Source organism: Lactuca virosa, chromosome 8 (genome assembly GCF_052849685.1).
Source record: "Lactuca virosa cultivar CGN04683 chromosome 8, Lactuca_virosa_CGN04683_v6, whole genome shotgun sequence".
Classification (NCBI taxonomy): domain Eukaryota; kingdom Viridiplantae; phylum Streptophyta; class Magnoliopsida; order Asterales; family Asteraceae; genus Lactuca; species Lactuca virosa.
The window spans coordinates 148454590-148476634 of NC_136433.1; positions in this window are offsets into that span (position 1 = coordinate 148454590).

Genomic DNA, 22045 nt, shown 5'->3' on the forward strand with positions numbered 1-22045 from the left:
AACATCAAAGATCAAAAATTAATACCTGATTCCGATTTCCACTATGAACATTCATCAATTCTGTAAAAAAAAAGTAATGAGCAAAGAAAGGAATCGAGATAGTGATCTGTGTGTGGACGTTTCAACCGGATATATAGAGATAATTAAATTAATGATAAGTAAATTAGTCATAAATTATTGTCTAATATAAAAGGATAAATATTGGGTTAAATAAATTATAAATGTGGATTAAAATGAAATATTACATAATCACTCTTTTATATATATATATATATATATATATATATATATATATATATATATATATTAAATAATTATATTTAGATGTCATTTTTACTCTTTACACATGACCTTCAAAATCAACATGCATTGGCGGAAATGAGTATTTTTCAATCCTCCCATCTCATAATCATATTAGTTACATATTATTTTTAAGTTTCATCAGTGTCGAGATATGTAAGTTTCGAGATCTTCAGGTGGTATTCCCGAAGATACCTCCCACTCCTCATCCTTTCCCTCTACCTTCTCGCATCCAATTCATGTAACCTTAAAAGGAGGTTCAAGTTCTCACCTTAAAGAAATATTAACAAATAGTGTGATGTACGATAAACCCCTATGATTTGGTACTTATAAAAATGAAGGTTTGGAGCTTCAATCCAATTATGCCTTGTCAAAATTTTTGCACGATACACGTAAACATAATGGACTAAAATTTCTCGTAGAAACGGAATAAAATGGTTATCAAGTTAACCGACATTTAGATATTTAAACTAAAAACTGAAGGGTTTTGAGCATTCTAACACTTCTAAGGTGTACATGCAACCCTAAATACCTTGGATCTATGTTTTCTCTATTATACATGCAAACTTGAACTTTCCAAGGTATTACCCTAACTAGCATACAAAACTTGATACTTGGGTAAAAAAACAAGTTAGATAACATACCTTTTCTTGTAGCTTGTTGGAAACCTTGAACCTTTAGCCTTTAAGAGCTTAGCACCAATAGTATGAATGCCTCAAATGGAATCACAACACACCTAGAACAAAGTATAACTTGAGAAGAGATTCCTTACACACACAAATCGGCTAGCCCTCTAGTATTCCACTTAAGTGTTGATTTCATGAGCTAGATGGCTTCTTATATAGTGTGGCAAACTAGGGTTACACCATGTAAACCCTAATGACTTTCCATATCCCTCATGCTCCATGAGTTAAAACCTCCATGGAGTATCCATGGGTTACCACATGGGTTTCGCCCAACATGAAGAACTATGGATCATAAGCCCACTTTATAAGAATGAATGATTTACCAAATCAACCCCTTATATTTAATTAGTCTCTTTTTTATCACAAAATTAATTCCAATTAATTCTTGATCAATACTAATTAAACAATATGATTTCATATTAATATATTTGAACTTATAATATATAAATAAACCATAAATAACTTCTTCTCAAAAGTCCATCCTATCAAATTGTCCTGATGATATGCAACCCAAATGGACCATGCTACTCTCGGGTCAAGTACATACCAATAATAGTTATGGACTTAGACACTAATCCAACAGTCTCCCACTTGGATAAGTCTAATAACTATCATTGCCAGCATGACTCCAACCCGACTAGCAATCGTAGCTCTTAAAAGCCGTTGTCGAACTCTGACCTAGTCAATGATGTGTCCATTAGATAAGGATCATATATATCTCCGTTCTATATATCATATGGACTGAGACATGGATTATAATCATTCTCTCTGTCAATCTGTTGTTTCCCGATTTCCGATTTATGACGACCGACTAATTAAACAAATTAAATCAGTCCAGGCCTGATGTCATCACTAAATCATCGAGGGGCCCACAGATATCGCTTTTATCAAAATGGGGTAAAAGGAACGGATAAACTTCAACCCAAATGCTCGATTGTACTCACTCATCAAATTACACACAACGATATGTTTTATAACAACCAAGTTACCGGTGCGTTTACATATGTCAATGTGCAACCGACTCGCAACTACAACTCACACGTCTCCGTTTGAAGAATATAAGATATTATCGTCTCATGATCACTCGTGATAAAATCCATGAAGTGATTCAAATGAGCGTGAGTTGAATCCAATACTCGAATATTATTCCAGGAGCACTCATGAACACTGTAGCAAACTTGTGCTACGACCAAAACACACTTCTACAGACCCATTCATGACAGTCTTGCCTCAATACCTACTTCCAAAGTATGATCGACTATGGATGGTTTGAATTAGGGATGTGAATTAGAACCGTATAACCGGAACCGGAACCGATTGAACCGTAATATGCTTAACCGGTCCGGGTCTTGGGTTTAAAAATGAGCCTTAACCGGGTTTCGGGTATTCCGGGTATGGGTCCAACGGGTCCGGGTAAACCGGGTAAAAGAACCGGAAATGCTAAAGAAGAACCGGAACCGGGTAATGGCTCGGAACCGGATTTATGCAATAGAAGACCCGGAATTTTAAGGCTTTTTTTACTTAGACCTCTAGACTCCTCCTTATACACAAAAACTTGCTGGGGTTCGACAAATAGAAAAAAATATACGGCTTGTGATCACGTCCAACAATTGCAACTTGCATCTCGTTTTTTTCCTTCCTTTCAAACTATGTTTACAGTCTTCCAAAATTTGACTATAAAAACTTTTTTTTTTTGTTTTTTTTTTTAATATTTTTATTTATAAGTACTTATAATTAATGGCTAAATTTATAGTCTTTCGTATTTTAAAATTTGAAATCCATAATTGAATATGTTAATAAAATTTATTTAAGTGATGAATAAGTTCAAATGAAAAAAGATGAAAAAGTCAAGAAAAAAAAAAGTGAAGACGTTCGGCAAGTTGGTGCTCATTATTTCCATTTAATCGCATCAGCCGAATTCCAATTTCTCTAGTTTTAAAAACATACTGCATTTTCCAATTTGTGTATACTACCTATTATTGGATAAAGCATGTTGATATTTATTTTATAAAATAAGAATTTGCAGTAATTATCTTCAATTACGACATATTACTTTTTTATTTTGTTCCAAAATTCTGGGTTTCCGGTTCAATTTCCGGGTTTTCAATCATTTTCGGGTCTAATACACGAATCCGGTTCCAATGATCAATTTCCGGTTCCAACCGGTTCCATACCCACTTTACTCGGTTTGATACCCGGAACTGAACCGGAACCGGTTCCCGTATACCGGTCCGGTTCTCGGTTCCTATAAATTGTCATTTCCGGTTTCCGGGTTTTCCGGGTCCGGGTAAACCGGTCCGGGTTTGGACCCACTTTCATCCCTAGTTTGAATAACCTAGTTATTCTGGAAGTCATGACATGCAAAGTGAAACACGAGAATAATACTAATCCTATATAGCCCCAAAACTTTTTAGCCATATTGATTACTCATCATTCATTGTATAATGTTTCGAATAATCAACTTAATACTTGAATTAAAACCATAGTCATGCCATGCTCCAAGCATGCACACTATGTTTGTCTAAACAATAGTTATGCCATGATCAAAGCATGCACACTATGTTTGTCTATGGTCCTTACTTTGTGAAATAGATCAATTGAAAAATATTTCAATGATGCTCATTTCACAATTTCAAATCCTTATTGCAAGTGTAAGAATTCCAAATTCTTGTCACTGCTAGAAAGTGTTACATTCTAAACTATCATGCAATGATTCTTTTGTAATGTCTAGGTACCAAAAGTCACTGAGACTTGACCAATGATATTACAAAATATTCCTTTGGAGATTGTTACAGGACAATTCCATGGAAATGAAGTCTCAAATTCAAAGTACATTCCTTTGAACATCCTTCTAACTTTCTCATCTATTCTTTAACTCCCAATATAGAAACATTCAATATTTGCCATACGACAATTCATTATAAATAGACTCTTGTCTATTCATAATAATGTTAATATGGTCCTTCCATTATTATACTTCCAACTGTCCTTAAGTGACCAATCTTTGGCGAACCTTAGATTGTCCTTAACAGTTGTTTAACCACTTTAGTCAAATCCAGTTCTATTCCTTTTTCCCTCTTAATGCCCTAGGCATTTGGAAAATTAGAACACGAGAATATTATAGCATATGCGATCGACCCTATACCCGAAGCATATGGGACACTATTCATGATGTCTAACATAAAGACACGATACTTAATCAGTCTTTTGCTATAAATTTTTATATTTGCCATGTTCTCACAATTCGAATTATGAAAAGGGATGTCGTAATCATAATCAAATTTCGAGAACGCAATTAACATTTCTATATATAGAATTTCCTTGTCTTGAACCATTCGAACATAACATTCATATATATTTGACTAAAATTGATCAATCTAAGCTTTTAGAATTGAAATGAAGTATGAATTCCTCTCCCTTAAATATAGCAAAACAACTTTTCAAACCCGACAACTTTGAAAATTTGAAACTTTGGTTTTCGATAATTAACATTGCTAACTTGCAACACTTAACATAATAATCATGCTCCCACTAACATGATAATTATTAGCATAACACTTATGCTCCCACTAGCTTTGACATGTATCCAGAAATCAGCTGGACTTCTAGAAATCAATACTTGTTGACTTTCTTTCCAAAGTTCAGATTTCTGATACGAGATGCTTCGATAAGACTTTATCTAAGCTTCTTAAACTCGTACACCTTCCCTTAGATAGCTCACATGTGTGTCTAAACAATTTTAGAACTATGAAGAGGTATGTCGTAATCATAGTCTCAATTGTTTAGACCTTTGCCATTTCTCACAATTCGAACTATGAAGAGGGATGCCATAATCATAATCGAATTTGAGAAATGCAAGTATCACAATTGCTAACTATTTAAAATCTACTAAGTGAAAGCGTTTCCTCACCATCATTTTCATGAATCGAAGAGAAACCTTATGAAACTTAGATTTTATGGTGTATGTGTTCCTATCCATGTGAATTTGTCAAAACCATAATCATAAGACAAGGTTAGTGACAAATCCAAACTCATATGGACTGAACTTGTTCATTCTTAATTTCTTGCCACCTGGCAGCACAAGGCCCTACCATTGCTTCCAGGTTGTTATGCAACCAATTGAGAACTTTCAGAACTCATATGCATAGTCAACTTTAACTGGAATGGACACAGAAACAAGAATATGTCAACATGATAGGTCACAAACCTCAAGCCGTGGCTAGTGTTTAACAATAGGTTTACTCTTGATTAGTTCTTGAAACTTTCAAGATTTTTAAGACTCCCACTGACCTCTTGATATATAAGATTATCTTGTCATGAACCATTCCTTGACAAATCAAATATTCAAGAGTTAGTGCGGATTCTTATCAAGACAAACACTTCACACAATTGGCCTTTGTTGGTCTTTGTTTTATCCAAAACATCACAACTTACCAATTTCAAATGTACAAGAGTAGAAAACATTTTACTCTACATTTGACGAGTGTTTTAAACCTTTCTTAAGATTATGTCACTCAAGGTTACAATCTTGGAGCATGACTTTAAGACTTGTTTTGGGAACGAAGTATGACTCATCTTCTTGTTTTTACCATTTCAACAATTCACGATTCCTCTTCTTAGTCAAACAATTGCACTAAGATGTCCTTATAGGATCAATTGTGATATGGTTTTTCATATTCATTAAGATGATCATAAAACATGATACTGAAGTACTCTCCCATCTTTTCAGATTGGAGAAACTTTTATCTTTCTGCCTAATTTGATTCTTTTCATTCGTCCTGCCATACATTGAAACGTTTCCAATGTTTCAGAATTATACTTAAACTTGTAAGCACAACCATATTTAAACTTTAGTAAATCATGACGAATAGCCTTATCGTTATTTGTGGTGGACCTGATCAACGCACAACCAAGTGTACCCGATCTCCTAGTCCTTCACTTGACTCACATATACATGCGAACAAGGAATTAGTCTTAATTTCCCAAAAATGAAAATTCTCATTCATCATACAATACAAGTTGCATGATTCCAAGTTTCTATCCAACTGAAACTTGGGTGATGAAAATCTTTCCTTATTTGGTAAATTATGACACTACCATAAACGAAAGAATCAAATCCATTTTCCAATATTGCTATCAATGGAATCATATAAACAACAATTTTCACAAATCTCATTGTAAGGATACTTAAAATAAATAAAATAAAAATTTTTCCTTATATTTTAAAATTGCGGAAAAAACTTATCCTTACAATGCAAATACATATGAAAACTATGTTGTTATCTATTCCTAAGCAATCTATCATAACTCTTAAGCAGCAACTCAAAATTCCGATCTTCGAATCATGCGATTAAAATCCATCTTCGCGATCAGATTCAGCATACTCTTCTTCTAAGCTTCCTTTCCTTTTTTCGATTCTACAAAACATCAAAATGCGACCTAGTCACATCATGTAACAAGAATCTCCAATTAGGAATTTAATAGAGTTAGATAGTGGACTTTACCTGAAGCATAGTCAAAATTTTGACTTTTACCATTCTAGTGAACTTTCAGGTAAATAAGGCAGCTTCGCAACCAATGCCCCTTCTTTTCGCAATAGAAACATATGGACTCTTTAGGAATGGTACACGAGACTATCTCAGACTTATCCTTTCTCTTTACCATTGGGTTAGATGACTTGACCATGGCCGATCCCTTTCCATTGGGAAGATAAAGCTTTTCTGGATATCTAATGTTACCATTCCATGGAAGTTTGGGAAGTAGATCTTCCAATCAAATTTTCTTTACCAGTGCTCCAAATTATTTCTGATTCAGCAGCAACAAGCAAATAGGTAAGATCGATAAGGGTCATGTCGTGGTCTGTCACATAGTAGTCCTTTAAAGAACCCGCCATATGTCTTATGTAACGCCCGTGTTTCTAGGCTAGGAATTAATATTGACGTTATAGTCTAGGTTAACCTTTGTAACTCATTTTGAAGAAATGAAAAGGAATTATGTGAATATTATGTGTTTTATGCTTAATTATTAGAGTTTAATTAATTAAGAATAAAAATGAGCGTCGAAAATAAATATTAGATAAATCCGATATCTATTAAGAAAGTTGTAGTGGTCGTGACAAGGATTACGGATATATAAAGAATACCGAAATCCGAGTTATAACGAAGAAGTTATGACCTGTCGAAGTTTCGTGACAAAACCGGCACAGTGCCGAATGTCGTAAAAAGTGAGTTTTTGATAAACTATTAGTGATCTAAACGAAAGTCGTAGTGTTCGTTAAACCGAGAGTATGTATAAAAAGAACGCCCAAATCTGACTTCGTATGAGGAAGTTATGATTTTTCTAAGTTTCAACTTAGCAGTAGACAGCTAAAAAGTCGAATTTTAGATCGAGTGATTTTTAGCCGACACAACCTAAACGAGAATCGAAGGTCTCGTCAATAGTAGCACAACGGTAAAAAGACAGACGAAAACGGACGTCGGATGAAGAAGTTATGAATTTTTAACGGATTTCCTGTCCCGGTCTGTTAAAAATAATAATATAAAAATTAAAGTCAAAATTAGCTGACGAAGTCTAAATGAAAGTTGTAGAGCGTAATTTTACCTACGCGTGCATATAAATAACGTCAAAAATGGAGCCCGTATGCGAAAGTTCTGGATTTTAGAAGTTTTTTCACAAAAATCGAGAAAAAATGTCAAATCCGAGGAATTTCGTATGGTGGGACTTCGGCCACGTCACCCGGAACCTCGCATGCATGCCACGTGCTCGCTGCTGATTCGACCGAAGGGAGGCCCAACCGAAGCAGTCCGCGTGTCGCCCCGTGTCCGATCTCGGTGTGTCATCAGAAGCATTCCGAGCTTCGCAGGTGCCACGACTCCCCCCCCCTCAGACCTAGACCTCGGTCCAATCAGGAGGCGACACCAGCACCCTCGCACGTGCGACCCACGTGCTCCTTCACTTCGGATCTGCTGACGCGTGGAGGCTTCTCAACCCTTGGATCAGGAGCCTCGCCCCTATAAATAGGAGGGTGCGAGACCGCCCGCTAATACTTTGAAAACTTGTCATTTTTAGCCCCTTTTTCAATATTTCTTTCATTCCAACTTCCCCCAAAGCCCCGATATTATACCAAACACCCGAAATACGCCCCGAAGTGCCCGAGAAGCCCGAGAAATTTATCTTTTCGGTTTTGAAGCCCAACCTTCGCAGAGCCCGATTTCTCAATAAAACTCCCGGTTTTATTAGAAACGATCGTTTTAGAAAACGAAGTGCTGCCCGATTATCAGTAAATCATGTGAGTGTATAGTCACCTTCATCTTACACCTAGATATGAAGTATTTTCTATAAAGTATGTGCTATGTGTAATTATATTAATTTTTTAATTGAGGTGACTGTTGTATAGATGTTTTATACAAGTTTTAAACTGTATATGTATTTTTATCTACAAATATGTTGGGTAAAACATGGGTAGATAGTTGATGTGTGATGAAATAAAATGATGAGAGGCCTCGATGTGATTGTGATCCAGTCATCTAACGGAGTATGGATGATGACCACAGACTTTTCTAGACAGTCCAGTGGAACGCTGGCAGGCCCGCAACCTGTAGGTGTTAATGAAGTTGGGTGTTCATTTGTTGTACTCCATCCCCCTCATGGTTGCCTTTAGGACATGTATGGCTGAGGAGTCCCCTTAGCAGTAGTGTCCATCCCGATGATATTCTTTAGGCTAGGTCCCTTGTGATAAGTGTTTAGGGACGTAAAGTGAGGATAATGGGAACGGGTAATCAGGGTTATTGTTGATTGATGAACTTATTAAGTTTATTATTACTGTGGGTTGAAAACCCTATATGCTCACCAGGCTCCCAAGCCTGACCCACTCAGCTTTTTATGTTACAGGTAGTGGACCCCGAGCATACTCGGAGGATGATGAGAGATTTTTGGATTATAGGCCAGTAGTTGTAAATAACTGTTGAAAGGCTTATAATGTCTTGTTTATGCTTTTGATCTGTATCGGAACATGACATCCCGAGGTTTTGATATGAAATGAAATTATATATTTCTTAAAGAAACGTTTTGACAAACTTTTATCAAGTTTTGTTTTGGGGACCAATTCCGCAACATCTTTTAAAAGGATTTCTATGACTTTATTTCAAAAAGCATAAATTAAATCGGTCTTTTTTGGCCGAGAAATTAGGGGATGTCACAGTTGGTATCAGAGCATTAGTTTAAGCGAACTAAGAAATTGTAGGATTTCTAGACTTAAACTTAGAATGCTAAGTGATGATTGTGAGATGAGTGTCTACCATATTTTAGACACGAGCACTAGTTTATTTTAGGAAAGATGCCTAAAATGCTTTTATGTGCTAAATGTTATATGTTTGCCATATATGCCATTATTTGTTCGGATCTATGGTCTGTTGCCGACCGGATCTGGAAACCTTATGTGTGTAGGATTCTAAGCGTACGATTATGATATTAGAACTAACATGTAAATGTTTCGGAGTGATAAGGGAATTTAAATACCTATCGAGGATAAAGACCTAAATTCGCCTTATTCGGTATATAGATTATAATGGCAAGAACTCGCAGTGGAGTTGCAAATGCAAACGAAAACAAGAATCAACAACCTCAACCCCAAGTAGTTGAGCAAGTACATGTTGTAGGAGCTGCACATGAGCCAATGCCGATGGCTGGGGTACAAGCAATGATACATATAATGTTGGATCGCCAAATGGAGGAGACAAGGCCATTACTACAACAGAATAGGGAAGAAACTACGATACCTGTTGAACAGCCCGAATTGAATGAAGGGCAATCAGTAGGAGGGAACTACAGTGGGACTCTTGGTCAAGCCAACCCACCGATAGTTAGACAAAACAACCAGGATGGAGGAGTTGATGGACGCGGATGCAAGTACAAAGATTTCATGGCATCCAAACCACCGTGTCTATCTGGAAGTCCGACACCGGTGGAAGTCATGAATTGGATCTCCGAAATGGAGACGATGTTTGAAAGTTGTGAGTGCAGCAACAAACAGAAGACCGCACTTGCAATTCCTCTATTAAAATCTGGTGTATTGAGCTGGTGGAAGTTACTAGCTGATTCGATGCCCAAGGGAGAAGCTAGCAAGATGTCTTGGGAAAGATGAGTTCCATAATGAGTTCCAGAATTTGAAGAAGGGAAAGATGAGCGTTACTGAATACGCTGCTAGTTTTACGGAAAAGATGAAGCTTGTTCCTCATCTCGTTCCAACTGAACTCTCCAAGGTCAACAAGTTTGCCCTCGGATTACCAGCGGACTTTGGTCTGATGGTCAAGCAAGCAACCACTTTGAAAGCCGCCATCTGGGCTGCTAAGAACGTTGAGATTCAGATTAGAGAGAAGGGTCTGGAGAGGGCGGAAGTTGGCGAAAAGAGAAAGTTTGAAGGAACTTCAGTTTCCAACAAGAAAAGCAAATTTTCAAAGTCTAAGAAGTTTGGAGGAGGAGGAGGCGAAGTGAAATGGTGTGAGAAGTGCAAGAAAAGCACTCTGGGAAATGTAGTGAGGGGGTGACTTGCTACAAATGTGGAAAGACTGGGCATTTTGCCAACGGGTGTCCGTCCAACAAGAGGGTATCTTTTGGGTGCCATGAAGAAGGGCATATTTTGAAAGACTATCCGAAGAAGAAGGACGCAGCAAAACCCAATCTTCCACCAAAGCCGAAGGCGAGAGCCTTTCAGATGACACTCGAAGCTGCTAAAGAAGAAGCCGATGTCGCTTCAGGTACCTTTCTCGTAAACGAATTGCCTGCCCAAATTTTGTTTGATTCTGGAGCCAATTACTCCTTTATTTCGCATGAATTTGGTAGAAAACTAGCTTTGCCTGTAGATAGACTAGTTAATGCTATAATAGTCGAGATTGCTAGTGGCAAGTTTGTACCTGTTAGCCATCGTATGAAAAACATCCTCATTGACTTGAATGGGAATAAGTTGCACGAGGAATTATTACCTATCGAGTTAAATGGTTTCGACATAGTTTTAGGAATGGATTGGCTTAGCGCCAATGATGCCGAAATATTGTGTAGGAAGAAGATAGTAAAAGTAAACCCGCCAGGGAAAGAGTCGTTTATGGTGTATGGAGACAAACGCAGAGTAAACTCTGGAATCCTTTCCCTAATGAAAGCCAGAAAGTGTTTGGCCAAGGGATGTACATCATATCTAGCGTTCGTGATCGATGCTAAGAAGGAAAAGAAGGAGGTGTAGAATATTCCGGTGGTGTGTGATTATCCGGAAGTCTTTCCCGAAGATCTTCCCGGATTGCCACCTGATCGACAAGTAGAATTTCGTATCGACTTGTTACCAGGAACGGCGCCGATAACAAAAGCACCGTATCGATTAGCACCAACAGAGATGAAAGAACTTATGATACAACTTCAAGATTTATTGGACAAAGGTTTTATTCAACCTAGTTCATCACCCTGGGGAGCCCCGGTGTTATTTGTAAAGAAGAAAGACGGGAGCATGAGAATGTGCATCGATTACAGAGAGCTGAATAAAGCGACAATAAAGAACAAGTACCCGTTGCCGAGGATCGATGACCTGTTCGATCAGTTGCAAGGTTCGAGTTATTTCTCGAAGATCGATCTTAGGTCAAGATACCATCAACTAAAGGTGAGAGAGCAGGATATCGAGAAGACTGCGTTCAGAACAAGATATGGACACTATGAATTTTTGGTTATGTCGTTCGGACTAACCAATGCCCCAGCAGCTTTCATGGATTTGATGAACAGGGTTTGTAAACCATACCTTGATAAATCCGTGATAGTATTCATAGATGATATCTTGATTTATTCAAAAAGCAAGCAGGAGCATGCGAAGCATCTGCGTGAAGTGCTAGAAATTCTGAAAAACGAGAAGCTGTATGCAAAGTTCTCCAAATGTGAATTTTGGATTCAAGAAGTCCAATTTTTAGCTCATGTGGTTAACCAAGAAGGAATAATGGTTGACCCAGCAAAGATTGCAGTTGTGATGAAGTGGGAACAACCAAAAAGTCCTACGGAGATTTGAAGCATTTTAGGATTAGCCGGATATTATCGAAGATTTATCCAAGGCTTTTCTTCGATTGCTACTCCATTAACAGCTTTGACCCACAAAGGAGCTACTTATACTTGGAATGAGAAGCATAAGGAAGCCTTTGAGAAGTTAAAGAAGAGATTGTGTGAATCACCGATTCTTTCGTTACCTGAAGGAGTTGATGACTTCACAGTTTATAGTGATGCCTCTGGAGTTGGGTTAGGTTGTGTTCTGACCCAAAGGGATAAAGTGATCGCGTATGCATCGAGTGTGACAACCGTCAATTTTTGGCCAAGTCAAAGTCAACCAAAGTGAACAAGTCAAACCGGTCAACTCATCTAACCCTTGCATATTAGGGTTTCCATTATAATTCTTATTGTACTACTCGCAATCTTAATACAAAGTATCACTTAGAGTTTTCACGTGTTCGGAAATTCTAAACCCTAATCAGGGTAAGTGATGAATCTACTCGATAAAACATTATTCCATACCCCTCAGGAGCGTATAACATTCATAATAAGGCTTAACAGAGTGTAAGAACCTTGCGTTACGAAGCCAAACACTTAAAAAGGTCGTAAACGAAGTCTCTCTCAATCTCTTTCACTCTATCTCTCTCTATTTAAAATCTCTCCCAAATCTCTCTAAGTATGTGAAATCTCTCCCAAATCTCTCCAAGTATGTGAAATCTCTCCCAAATCTCTCTCTGTATGAGAAATCTCTCCAAGTATGTGAAATCTCTCCCAAATCTCTCCAAGTATGTGAAATCTCTCCTAAATCTCTCCAAGTATGTGAAATCTCTCCCAAATCTCTCCACGTATGTGAAATCTCTCTCTATATGAGAAATCTCTCCAAGTATGTGAAATCTCTCCTAAATCTCTATCTGTATGAGAAATCTCTCCAAGTATGTGAAATCTCTCCCAAATCTCTCCAAGTATGTGAAATCTCTCCGAAATCTCTCTCTGTATGAGAAATCTCTCCAAGTATGTGAAATCTCTCCCAAATCTCTCTCTGTATGAGAAATCTCTCCAAGTATGTGAAATCTCTCCCAAATCTCTCTCTGTATGTCAAATCTCTCCAAGTATGTCAAATCTCTCCCAAATCTCTCTCAAAATCTCTCTCAACTTTTTATAATCACCCGGGGCATCCTGACCCTTAATTTAGTCGAAAACTGCTCGAAAACGGAAGTCTACGCGAAAAACAGTCTTAAGGAGCCGAACCCTCTTAAGGAGCCGAACCCTCTCAAGGAGCCGAAACCTCTTAGGAACCGAAACCACCGCCTGAGAACCGAACCTGCTAAGGGACCGAGAGGCCACCTTCGGTCCGAGAACTTGACCTTCGGTCTGAGATCTTGACCTTCGGTCCGAGATTGCTACTTTCGGATCCTACTCCACTTTCGGTTCCCTCTACTCTCGGTTCCAGCACACAACCGAACCCTACCATCGGTTCTATGCTCCTAAGGAGCCGAACCTTCGCACCTTCGGCCTGAATTTCAGATTTCAGCAATTTCTACCCGGTTTTCAATATTTTTAGCGTTTTAAGCCTGTTTTTCGTGATTTTAACGCGGGATTTTCACCCAAAATCATATTTTAACATATAGAACCCCATACATCATAATTAATCACGTTTTTGGGGTATAATCCTTATCCAAGAAGAGTGGGTAGGATATTATTGGTGGATTGTTGACTTTACTTTAATGTATGACACAAGCAACCACCCCATACCCACTCAATGACCAGCCCTTGTCCTTCCACCATACCTGGTCATTTCATTGTCCTTTCCCACCATTTTTCCAGCCACACTCTTGGTCAAAGGCTAGAAACTCCCCTCTCTCCTCACATTTCTCTCATTTTCCACCAAAGAATAAACTTCATTCTCTCTCACTTTCTCTCTCTAAATTTCGAGATTCAAGGCTATTCTCCAAGCTTTTCTTCTACTTTTGGTAAGTATTATCATCCTCCATATGATTATTTCACTCCTTTCTACTCAAATCATGAGTTCCTTACACAAATATCGTCATATTTGTTGTTAGATCTTCGAATCATCAAGCATCTTCTAAGTGTTCTGGAGTGGAACACTTCTCTTCTTCATCATCCATCTTATGAAATCGCTCAAGGTGAGTTCATACCCCTACATTTTCATGTTTTTCTTCAAGTTTTAGGGGGGGGGGGGAATACAAGTTAAAACACCAAAAACTTAACTAAACTCAAACAACAGCTTTCATCAGAAAAGTTGAGTCTTATTCACGGACTGTTTTGGATATCTTAAACTTAATATCTTTCAAAACTGTTTAATATGCAAATAGTTCAGCTTCATACCTTTAAAATGACTACTTGCACATCTCCATACGATTTTTCTACGATTTATGGTGAGTTTTACAAAACTGCCTATCATTTCAGAAACGAATTCGGACCAGTCTGTGAATATGAACATTTTAACACAAGTTAAAGACTTCTAAAAATCATAATAAAAATTATGAATAAACTAAACACATTTTGTGAACTCTCAGAATTTACGGATTCAGTTTTCGACTTCGTATAATTTTTCTATAATTTTTCTAAAACAATGTAGAAAGGTTAAAAACTAGTTAACAGCTTACAACTTTCATAACACTTTGTAATATGTTGAGCAAAGTGTATAACCATAAGTTCTAAATATTGAATGTACTTTCTTGTTAGTTTATCATCATAAACTGAAATTTAGTCATTCATGATAAGGTTTCTTCATTCATTTCGAACACATATAATAAACTACAATAAGCATAGTTTATGGATTTTTACTACATGAAAAAGGTTTTACTCTCAAAACAAATGGGTTTTTCATATACTAAATGATAAACTATAATAGTAATAGTTTAAAGATTTCATATCACTAATTTATTCATAAAAGGTGATTTTACTTCCTCCACGGAAGAGGTTTAATATCAAACTATGTGTAAACTAGTTAACTTAGGTTGTGAGGCAATTCTCTCCCCGTACGTTCGAGTACGGGATCCCAATTCCTGTAAGTTATAACCAGAGTCTCTTGTAGGGAGAGCGTGATAATTGTGTATAGATCTATATTGGGATTGACACCCCACACCTCGCTGCTAGCTACAGCCGGACCGACAGGTCTGCGGGTGACAGGAGTCATGGTATCTTAACGTCTGAAAAACGTTGTGCATGTTATTTCTCGTCATAGTATGGTTATAGCGACTCACATAGGTAGTTAACAATCTTTCAAATTTACAAGGAAAATTCTACTTTGAAAAGGGGTTTTATCTATTTAAAACTACAAATACGTTATAAGTACAAAACGCACACACATTCTCGGTCCTGGGATTTAGGACTACATAACTTTTATAAGGAAAATATTGGATTTTCTTTGGAAACACTTTTCTATTAAAACTACATTTCATCTAGAATTGTTAGACTTCAGCTATAATTGCTAAGTGTATATGCTAGAGTTATATAAGAATCTAGTCACAATCGACTTAGAATTGGTGGGCCCGCCTTATCTCCTGTTCCTTGTTTGGTTGTGGACCTAGGGCAGACCCATTATATTCAACGGTTTATTTAACTTAAATTTTATATAACTTATATACGCCGAGTGATTATAGAAGGAATCTATGGTTCTTTCTAGGGTTCATTATCTCATAACATAGGAGCATTCATTTCTCACTAAACTAAGAAAATATGGGATTTTCTGGAAATCATACTCTATCGCTTTTATAAGGAAAACGGTTTCTTCCTCAAACAAAACTCTTATGAACTCACCAACTTAACTGTTGACACTTTTTTCAAAACTACTTGTATTCTCAGGAAATTAGTGAAACAGGAAAACATCAGCACTTTGAGGATGGGACGTTAAATCGTCAAACAGTTTATTTTGTCATCATAATGTAATTGATTTTGAAACATGTAAACATATACTATGGTGTAACCTTTTCAATTATATTTATGATGGTTGTATTTAGTTTGAGCACTATTATACTCGTTGCTGTGATACTTTACATGAAGTCCTCCACCCCCGGACGTTTCCGCCATCCTTGGTTTGGGGGTGTGACAGATTGGTATCAGAGCATTGTTTATAGTGAACTAACTATATCGAACCACATAAGATATACAAACTATAAATGCATTGGGACTAAGGTCTCTGATTTAACATTTTCAAATAACTATACTTTTAGAGATACATAGTTTCTTGTTAAAAGTATACATGCATGCATACATACTAAGGTCAGCATCATCCTAGAACAAAACAAAAGTTGTGATTGTTGAATGGCACAAGTAGGCTTGGGGATGTATGGTCAGGTCTGGGAATGACATAGCCTGATCAACTATGTCTATCCCAGAAGTGATTAGCATATTCCCGGGAATGGTTGTGTTGTTGCAACAAGTCTAAAAACTTCCAAACTCTATCTACAAACAAACATTGAAAAACATAAGTCAAACATTAAAATACTATAGGAGTATTTGGTGATACTATAACCAACTTATGTGAAAACTAAAGACCCATATTAGTAGGTCTATAATGACTGAGTGCATACGCCAGGGTTATACATAATTAAAGATATTATAGACTTAGAATCTATGACTATTGCTCTACTTCCTGTTCCTTGTTTGGTTGTGGACTTAGAGTAGAGTCATTTATTCGAAGGTCTATTCTATCTCATATTATGTATAACTGGTATGCACTACGTGATTATAGACGTGACTAATAAGGATCACTTCCCTATAAGTAATTATAGGATTAGGCGTCTATTAATTATCTCTTCTACCCCTATTCTCGCACGAGCAACATGATGAGTAAATCTTAACGCCCGTACAAAACCTACTTCTACCCACTACCATAACTCCGTCCCAGGGACGTTAGCAGAAACACCAAGAATAGTTCAGTAAAGTGAGAAATTTATATATGGGTATATAAATGGTAAGGATATAACCAGAGATAATCATCCCTACTCACAGCATCGTTTCTCCCCATGCAACAGGGTTATGTCTTCACAAGAATGTAACCAGCCAACAAGCAAGGCAACAATCCTGCAGATAGACCCTGCTACCTTTCAAGCTGCAGTCACGGCAGCCGTGACATCCGTCATGGAGAATTCAATGCTAACAATGCCAGTAGAGATGGAAGCGGTACCGACGATACAAATCGCTGTAACAATCAGGAACACCGGTGGGTGTCTACCAACGAAGGCGCCTCAGGCCACAAACCTAAGAACAAGAAACGAGAGTTTTGGAACGAAAAGAAGTGTAACCTACCTCAAAAATTTGCCAGAAGACAGCAATCCGTGGCTGCCCTTGCCATTACAACATCAGTCACGACACATGCCTCGACACTAGCCACAAGGTCTGTCACCCAAGCACCGGTCAGACAATATATGGGAACACTCCCAAAGTGTAACAAGTGTAAATTCCATCACAATGGGGTTTTCCGGGTGATGCACTGTAAAAACTGCAACGAGAACAGACATATTGGCCGCTTCTGCAGAAACCAGACCCAGCACCTCGCTTCAACCACCAACACCAGGGTAGGCCCAGGATGCTACCTATGCGGTGAAACGGGACACTTCAAGAGAGAATGTCCAACTGAGAAGAATGACGGAGGAGCAGGAGGAGTGTGATAAACAAACCAGCACGAGCAACAAGGAAACCTTATTAGGACTTTTGTAATGTTTCCAACGACAAAAACGTTTAAGTACCATATGTTTGTAATGAATTTGGTATGCTTGCTAAAATTACCGTCTTTCAAAAAGTAGTTAAAATACTCTCTCGTTCAAATCAAATCAAGGACACTCATATATGACCTTAGGATCATTACCTGTAAGCTGTAATGACCTTGTGTATACATCAGGGTTAATTATAATCAAGTACTAAAGACTTAAAGCGAATAATTCCGTCCTGACTCCTGTTCCATGTCTAGTAGTGGGGTTAGGGTGGAGTGTGACAACCGTCAAATATCGGTCAAGTCAAAGTCAACAAGTCAAATCGGTCAACTCCAATAACCCTTGTATGTTAGGGTTTACGTTATGTAATCACTATACAATTCGCTATTTTAATGAGAAATCATCATTTGGAAAGTTCATGTGTTTGATTTTCCTTAGCCTTAACAGTGCTAAACAACGAACCAAAGCGATAAAACACTATTGCACAATCATCGGGATTGTGTACGACACTAAAACACGGTTTAACGGGGTTTACGAACCTTGCGTTGTGAAGCCGGACACTCAAATTAATCACAAACGAAACCTCTCTAAATCGTTTTCACTCTATCTCTTTCTATTTGAAATCTCTCCCAAATCTCTCTCAAAAGTTACTTTAACTTTTTGTAATCATTTGGGTCATATCGACCCTTAACCGGGTCAAAAATCGCTTGAAACGGGGTAAAAACGGGTAAAATAGCCTTAAGGACCTGGAACTGAAGCTTCAGGACCGAAGCCTCTCATCCGAGGCCTCGGATCCGAAGCCTCTCATCAGGACCGAAGCTGAAGCCTCTCAGGAGACCGAATCCGAAGCCATCAGACAGCAGCCTCGCATGCGAGGATCCGAATCCGGCCTCCATGCGAGGGGTCTCGCAGACGGCCCCTTTTTACCGGTTTTTCGACTACGACTTCGTTTTAACTCCGTTTTTCATTATTTTAACGTGAGATTTTCACCCAAAACTTTATTTTATAAACTAAGGCCCCAAAATATACAAATCTCCAGGGTTTTTATAAAAATATATTAAAAGAATTAGTGGTTGAACTAATTATTGAGGGAATATTTGCTTTTCCTTAATTTATGGCAAAAGCAAACCACCACCACCTCACTCTATGATCAGCCACTCTTTCCCACTACCCCTTGTCTCCTTAGTGGACCTTTACACCCAATCTCCAGCTCTTCCCACGTTCTAAGAGCTGGAGGATTGATCCTCTCTCCTCATTCTCCATAAAGTTCTTTCATTCTACACTTATCAACCAAAGGACACTCTCCAAAATTCTCTCATCTTTTCTCTCAACTTCAAGAACTTCAAGGCTTTCTTCAGGGATTTCTTTCTTCAATTAGTAAGTATCTTCATCATTCATATAATTATTACACTCCATTCTACTCAAATCATTGATATCTTACACAAATTCCATCTTATTCGGTGTTAGATTCTCGAATCATCAAGACATCTTCTTAGTGTTCTTGGGTTGAATACTTCCTCTCTCTCACTTTCATCTACTGAAACCACATAAGATGAGTTTATACCCCTATATTTACATGTTTTTCTTAAGTTTTAAGGGGGGAATACAAGTAAAATCATCAAGAACACAATTAAACTTTTTCTATCAGATTACATCAGAAAAGATGAACTTCGATCACGGACTGTTTTGGTCAACTTAAATATTTTAGTTTTCAAAACTGTTCCAGGTGAAAGTAGTTCAAACTCTTAGCTTTAAAATGGCTACTTGCACATCTCCATATGATTTTTCTACAATTTATGGTGATTTTTACAATACTGCCTGTCATTTCAGAGGCAAACCCGGACCAGTCTGTGATTATGAATATTTTCACCTCTGTTAGAGATCACTAAAAATCATGATAAAATTTACAAACAAACTAGACTCATATTCCAAACTCTAAGAATTTGCGGATTTGGATTTAGAGCCTTGATGATTTTTCTATAAACTTTCTAAGAACAGTAACAGAAACTGTATTCAACGAAAAGTTGCTGTCAATTTCATTTCACCTTGTAACATGTTGAGCAAGGTGTATATCTTTATGTGATTATATGTTATTGCAATATATGACATTTTATCTTAATATTTAGACACACATCAGTTTACAAATGGATTTGGACATATAAAATATAAAGAATAACAAGTGATTATAATCAAAGTACAACCGATACATTCAAACATTTAATAAATTATTTTGAATATAGTTTGCATACATTACTACGTACTACCCTTGGTTGATAAACTATAATAGGTATAGTTTATGATACATTACATAACACATACATTTAAAAAGGGTACATTTATACAAAGGATATTTTCATAAAGCAAGGTACGACCATACGGTACCAAGTTTTCATAACACGTAATTCCGTTAATGACTTTGTGAGACATTTACTTCAAATTACCATTAAGTCCTGTATTGTAACCAGAGTCTCCTTGAGGGAGAGCGTGATAGTTGTGTATAGATCTATATTGGGTTTGACAGACCCACACCTAAACTGCATGCAACAGTTAGACCGATAGGTCTGGGGTGACAAATGTCATAACATTTCCGATGCCTGAAGAACGTCGTTTTAGGCAACCTTGGTCATAGTATGGTTATAATAAACTCACATAAAGTATTAATAAACATTGGAATTTATGGGAACTTCATTAAAATTTAACGAGTTTATGTCGATTTAAACTTGCATTGTTTTACTATAAATATGACAAATTACTTGTACATTTCGGTCTTTGGGTTTTAAGACTACATTTACACATTAAGGAAAATATTGTATTTTCTAACACAAATACTACTTTTACAAACGAAAGGCTTTTAATAATACCAAACAAAAGCTTATGAACTCACCAACCCTTGTGTTGACACTTTTTCAAACAACTTGTATTCTCAGGAAATCATTAAACAGGTAACCAAGTGCATTTGAGGATGGGACGCTAAGGCGTCTACTATTTCATATTTTGTCAACATAATGTAATTGATTCGTAAACATGTAATTCATACAATGATGTAACTTTTTCAATTATATATATGTTGGTTGGGTTTGCTTGAATTACTATTACAATTGTTGTCATGATACTATACATGAAGTCCTCCACCCCCGGACATTTCCGCCATCCTTGGTTTGGGGGTGTGACAGATTGGTATCAGAGCACAGTTTATAGTGAATTAAGTATATCAAACCACATAAGATATACAAAATATAAACACAATTGGGACTAATAGTCTCTGATTTGTGCATTTTTCAAATAAATATACTCTTAGAAAATAAATGATTTTCTTGATTAAAGTATACATACATACATTACATGCTCGCATGGTATCATAACTAGCGAAAACATAAAGCAAAAGAAGAAGAGTTGAACATTTTGAGTATGCCTTAGTATATGTGGATTAAATCTGGGAAGGATATAGTCTGATCAACTATATCTGTCCGGGAATTGACTTGCATATACCGGGGGATGGTCAGGATGGGCAACAAATCTAACAAACCTAATAACACACTACAAAGGATACTTTAAGAACTCAAAACTAAACATTTACAAATACTATAGGAGTATTTTGTGTTACTATAATAAATTATCTGAGAATTAAATAGGTCTTTATTTATAGATCAATAGCTGCTAAATGGATGCGCTAAGGTCATATGTAACTAAGATGCTATAGACTTAGAACTTATGTATCTTTGTTTCACTTCCTGTCCTTGTTTGGTTGTGGTCTTGGAGTTAGGGTCATCTATTCGAAGGACTATTATATCTTAATCACATATGACTGGTATGCACTTTGCAACTAATTAAGTAACCGATAAAGATCATTTTAAAATATAATATATTAATTATGTCCCGACTAAATTAGTATATGTGAAACTTTTACAAACAGTCATATACTTGGAAACAAGGAAACTCAAATAAAATATTTTATACTTTCATTTTACCTCATAACCCAATGTATTGGGTCAATTAAAAGTATAAAATCGTATGTATCGTAAACATACCGGAAAACAACGTAATAATATACTTTATGTATAAAAGATTTCTCTTCCTATAAATATACTTTTACTAAAAGTACATTGGTTTACGACTTATGACAGAACCATGCCGCCAAGGAGAAGACCAAGACCTTCCGGCAACACAGCAACACCTCCTCCGCCGCTGCCTCCACAGTTTGATCCTGCGATGTTCCAGGCTGCAGTAACAGCAGCCGTAGCGGCCGTAATATCGCAGATAGGGACAAACGGAGCTGGTGGTTCTGGATCAGGTGCTACAAACTCTAACCACGGAGACAGTACGTGGCGTACAAGAGAGTGTTCCTAGAAAGACTTCACCAATGGCAAA